This window comes from Ochlerotatus camptorhynchus, unplaced genomic scaffold, assembly GCF_037179485.1.
Source record: "Ochlerotatus camptorhynchus isolate MF236.1 unplaced genomic scaffold, CSIRO-AGI_Acam_v1.1 ptg000344l, whole genome shotgun sequence".
In the NCBI taxonomy this organism is placed as follows: Eukaryota; Metazoa; Arthropoda; class Insecta; order Diptera; family Culicidae; genus Ochlerotatus; species Ochlerotatus camptorhynchus.
In genome coordinates this window covers 917,501-923,651 of record NW_027040832.1, presented here as the reverse complement: position 1 = coordinate 923,651, position 6,151 = coordinate 917,501, and positions in this window count along the sequence as shown.

Genomic DNA, 6,151 nt, shown 5'->3' with positions numbered 1-6,151 from the left:
ACATACTAATTTTTACTGAAACATGAATGAAGGCTGAAACTCTTTCACATAAACAAAACACATAACTAATCGTGTTTCACTTCCTTTTGTTTAGCTCACATCACCAGATTTGAGTTCATTAGGATTGTCAAATTTCTAATAGATGTCGTTTCCGTCACAAGTTTCCAGTTGGATTATATCGACAGTGAGCATGCATAAGGGCGTATACGCGATGATCGATTCCCTTCATCGATTTTCTCTTTGCATTGCTGCTGCTAAGCGAAACAATTTACTAGAATTTGTTCAATGCAGAATTGTAACAGGTTGTATTGGCTATCAAAAGCAACAGCAAACGCACCGAGAAACCACAGAGAACAGACATTCAAGTCAAATTCCTCAAGTGTGTAACAGATTTAACTGCTATTCTGAATAGACATTTGAAACTAGCAATATCGTGGTGGCACTAGTTTCGCTGCCCATCGACGTCGATGACCGGCTTAACATAAATGTAAAAATTGTTGTGAGCAAAACATTGTTTGTTTAAAACCGATCAAAACATGGGCCGCAAGTGCGAGTTTCATTGGTGCGCAAATAAACAAAGTGTTACCAAGCGAAAATCTTTTCACAAATTTCCTAAGGATGCTAAATTGCCCGAACTACAGTAGATTTTCTTCTCACGTGGAGGTCAAGCGCTTGCAATGAAAAAAATATGTTACGACCACTTTCCCCCGAAGGCTTTTCGAATACCTGGATGATTTCTGAATTTAAATGAGGGCTTATTAGAGTTCACACCCTCACTGAATCATTTAAAGATACGCCGCCAGTGAACTCAAAAAAAAAATCAGTTTTGCTCCTGACTACTATGCCCAGTTAAAAGTGGAACGAAAAACGGATGTAGATCCACAGGAACTGTAAAAAAAAACTTAGTTTTTTATTCGAAAATAATCTCCTTCTTCTTCTTCATTCCTTTATTTAACGTCGGTCTCTGTTTCGCAATCTAGTGCAATCTATTGACGGCAATCGAGTGTGTAGGAAGGCAGCTTCTACACCTGCGTAGGATATCGCACCCATTCAACACACATGGGCCGGGACCAACGGCTTTACTTCCCTTCCGAAGGAAGACGTGACTAGAAATACTAGAAGGAGAGATGAGCGGAGAGAATGTTTTGAGCCAAATGAACTGTCAAAATCTGAGCCAAACGAACATTCCCATTAGATTTTTTCCGAGAATTTTTTATTCTTACTAGATTAAATTTGAGAGTATTGCAATCGAACAGAAATTCAATCACCCTTATGTTTCGTGTGCTTCTCAAATTCAACTAGTTTTTGGAATCAAAAGCAATACTCTAGCTCTATTGATTAATTGATCTTAGTTGGTCAATTAATGGCACCAAAAAATGTGCAAAATATTGCGATGCAATCAGTTATTAATTTACACGTTAATCGAATCAAATTTAAAAGTCATGTGAAATGCTATGTTTTAGCAAGGGTTGCAAGATAATTAAGATACAAATCCCTGCTGCCGAATTATATTTTGTTTTCTCCGCCCATCTCTCCCTCTGAGTATTTCTAGACGTGACCAGAGATTTTTATGCCTCAGAAAAATCCCACCGACCTCGGCATAGGGGTGTGAGAAAGCAGTCACGCTTACCACTACACCACCGGCGCCGGCTCGAAAATAATGGTTCCGCAGAAACTCTACTGATTTCCGTTGTTTTGCCTTGTTTGTTTTGAACTGATTTGACAGTTCATTTGGATACACGGTCAATAAAATCAACCCAAATTTTAGTTCATTTAACTCATTAATCGCAAAAAATGATAACTCGAGTCGCAAAATTCCGTATGGTGGCGCTAGTGTTTCTAACGTATTTTTATTTGAATTCTTACACATAATTTTTTGAAAATTTTGTTGAAGCTTGGATGTCTGTTCTCTGTGGAGAAACGTTAATTCTAGCGAGTTATTAACAAAAGAGAAAATCGACGAAGAGAACAGATCATCACGTTTGCGCCCTTATGCATGCTCACTGTCGATAATTTCAGTTAAGTGTTTAGTTGTTGATCGCGCACGGTAGGACCCGATTTGGTACGTTGATAATTAGTGATGGGCGGAGAAAACAAAATACAATTTGGCAGCAGGGATTTGTATCTATATTAACTTGCAAACCTTGCTAAAACTTAGTATTTCACATGACTTTTACTTTTGATTCGATTTACGTGTAAATTAATACAATACTTTGCACATTTTTTGGTGCCATTAATTAACCAACTAAGATCAATTAATCAATAGAGTTATAATATTGCTTTTGATTCCACAAACTAGTTGAATTTGAGAAGCACACGAAACATAAAAGTGATTGAATACTCTCAAATTTAATCTAGTAAGAATAAGAAATCCTCGGAAAAATTCTAATGGGAATGTTCGTTTGGCTCAGATTTTGACAGTCATTTTTGGCTCAAAACATTCTCTCTATCCATCTCTCCTTGTAGGTAGTATTTCTAAGGTACACTGATAAAACAGCAAAGATTTTATTTATGTGATTTCACACATAACTTTCATAAAACGCTCCACACATAAATTTTATAACCAACTCATAAGCTTCATGTGTATTACATATGCGAAGTATGTGTGTTTGTGGAATGACATATGGCAAAAAATTATGTTTGGGCACACATAAAACAAATTTACTCCCGACTATACAGGGGAATTTCAAAATGGAGACGGAAAACCAGTATGTAAACATTGTGGAAAAATTTGAAGGTGAAGTTTGCGGAAAAATTGCGTAAGGTTATGATTTCGACTTGAATTCTAATTTCAGTGACCGTCGATATTAAGCTGTGTGCTAGGTGCTTCAAACGGGACAATTTGCAGTTTCCGGAACAGGACAGAAGCTACCATCCAAATAGTGGAATCCGAAGTGGAATCGCTCTGCAAACCTTGCTGCAAACCAATCAGGTTGCTTTGAAGCTCATCGATTCATGGTATCGCAAGAGCAGCCCATAGAGTTTTCTCAAAACTCCTCTGCTGCTTTGTTATAACCGAGGTTATAACGGAGCAATAATCGTGCCTTTTTATCATGAACGATTACATCATTCTTACTCGACACATAATGGAGGGACCGGTTGTGTCCGGACACGAAGGCATCCGCCTTTCATGAGCTCGAGTGCATTGTATTCCTATTTAATTTATATTTTTAAATTAATTTATCATAATCAATAACAAAAAAAAAATAGATAGTTAAAATCATTTGTCACTAGCTATAATTTTCATGTATGACCACACATAAAACTTATTGAATGGCGAATAAAACTAATTATGTGTCTCACACATAAATATTATTTGTGACATCACATTGCAAAAATTTATGTGTGTGGCATATAATCGAAATATGAGCAATTTTCTCAGTATACTAGTTCTAGGTGTGTGACGTCACGAATGAAATCATTGTTAATCGACTGAACCTTTTTGACAGTTCAGTGGTACTGTTTACAAGCACTTTTTTACAGTCGTTTTTTCGAAAAAAAATTCTAACATTTCCGAGTTTAAATTTGAAAATTGTCGAGGAAAAGCGCGGTGAAAGGATGTTGCTCGTGGACAATGCAGAAGTGCGGTTTACATCTCACTGCAGTCTGAAAAATTATCGAGAAAATCTACCCAAGAAAAAATCGACTAAGTGCACGTAAACAGTACCACTGAACCACAGACAAACAAACATAACACATTGAATATTTCCCACTGTCAAACATCTTCGCTAAAACATTACCGCCATCTATTGAGTACACTGTGGTGGGTAATACACTGAACAGATGGCGGTAGTGTGTAAACGTCAAACGCAAGGGAATGTCTGTTTGTCTGTGACTGAACTGTCATCAGATTGAGGTTAACCCCGACGGTGCAAAACCTAATAGAGAATCATATTTCTAATAGATGTCGTTTCCGTCACAAGTTTCCAGTTGGATTATATTTTCAGTTAAGTTGTTGATCGCGCAATCAGAAATAGCCCAGAAAGCTTGAATACATATACTAAATTGAGTAAAATTTTTGATTTACGACTTAGCGACTTCGCAGTCAATCCCATCAAGCAAAGCAATCGCATATTAGTCCCATCCTGAAATTCAACCGTCCATAGTTCAAGTTAAAGTTCTGATTTTCTAATTGCCATATTTTTTGCTGATATAACAGAACATGCAAGCTTCATTGTGACAGATTTTAACTTAAAAAAATATCTATAAATTTTCTATGATTATTCAAATATTAACATGAGAATTGCACTTCGTAACTTCGAATGCCATTTTCTCAATGCCTACTTTTTCTATATGGGACTGATATGCGATTATAGGCAGCGTAGAACTAACTTCGAGGGAACGGCAACCTTTTTCGAAAACATCAGCTGGGACGATGAACTCCGAGATCGTGACGCGAATGCTGTCTCTTCTATTTTCTCGAATATTGTCATGTATGCGATCGATCAGTTTGTACCCATGACAACTCCACCCATATCTAGTAACCTTCCTTGGACCAACCACCGACTTAATTCATCTAAACGAGCTGTCTTGAAGAAAGTTTTTAAACTTCGAACGGATGCATCGCAGAGAAATTACAACCTCGCTAACAAACAGTATAAGAAGAGAAGAGTCAGATACGGAGGAAATAGCTCCTGTTCATGTCACAATTCAGCAGTGTCTTCGTCAAATAAAATTTACCTAACGAGCACATCGTAGCCGCCGTAAGTGATGTTCCCGTACTTTCTGCTGTTGGGCCGCATCCGCCTATCTCGACTAATGATGTTCGTAGAGCAAGCCTTCGTTTGAAAAATTCTTTCAGCACTGCCCTAATAAAAATAACCATAAAATAGAGCTTAACGACGTGTTCGGGGTATCATCCAAACCATTTGTGGGATAGTTTACCCCTCTGGGATACAATTTGTTTATGGTATTTGTTTACTAGGGTGGCCTTGACGGAATCCCTTCTGCGGTTATTAAGATTTAGCATCCATCTTCAACCTCTCTTTGGATTCTGGGATCTTTCCCGACTGCTGGAAGGATTCTTTTGTTTTCCCTGTCTTCAAAAAAGGCAATAAGCAGTTGGTGTCGCACTACCGTGGTATTGCTGCTTTATGTGTAGTCTCAAAACTTTTTGAACTATTGGTGCTAGATTATTTAAAACACACATGCTCTAGTTACATCGCGACTGAACAACACGGATTTATGCCGAAGAGGTCGACCGCTACAAATCTCGTTCAATACACATCATCAATCATACGCGAAATGGAAAGAGGTCATCAAGTGGATGCTATCTACACCGATCTTTCTGCTGCTTTTGATAAAATCAATCACGAGATTGCAGTGGCAAAACTAGAGCGACTTGGCTTTCACGGTTCCCTTCTTGATTGGCTTCGCTCATACCTCACCGGTCGACATACGTCAGTGAAGATTGGAGATCATTTCAACCGTTTGCTGTTTCTTCTGGTATACCTCAAGGCAGTCATCTGGGACCGTTCATATTTTTATTGTATCTGAATGACGTTCACCTTTCGATCCGTTGCTGACGACTTCAAACTATCAATTGCCATCAAAGATCGAAGTGATGCATTCTTTCTTCAGCAGCAGCTGGACGTTTTTGCTTTTTGGTGTTACAAGAACAGGATGGTATTAAATGCTTCTAAATGTGTGTATAACGTTTTCCAGGAAAAAAATCACCTATCTATTATGCTTACAGCCTGCAGGAGCAAATATTAAGCCGTAAATCTACCGCGTCGACCGCGTCCTACTTGATTCACAACTCACCTTCAAGGACCATGTGGCTTATGTTTCCGCTAAGGCATTTTCTCAACTTGAATTCATTTTTCGTTTCGCCAATGACTTTATTGACATTTTCTGGTTTAAAAACACTGTATTGTTCGCTAGTCCGCTCCACATTAGAGTACTGTTCCGTAGTATGGGCTAATTTTTACAGCAACGGGGTGAATCGTATTATGGCCATTCAGCGAAGATTTGTACGTTTCTCTCTTCGTTGGCTACCTTGGAGTGATGCTCTTTTTATTTTTTCAACATCCTGGCTTCTCGCACAAACTACGGCGCTAATGAGCTTTTAACTAGCATGTGCAAGATTTCCAACAAATGTTATAACTGCTTTGAATTTAATATCTCCTGTGCTAGGCTCAAGAATCTGTTT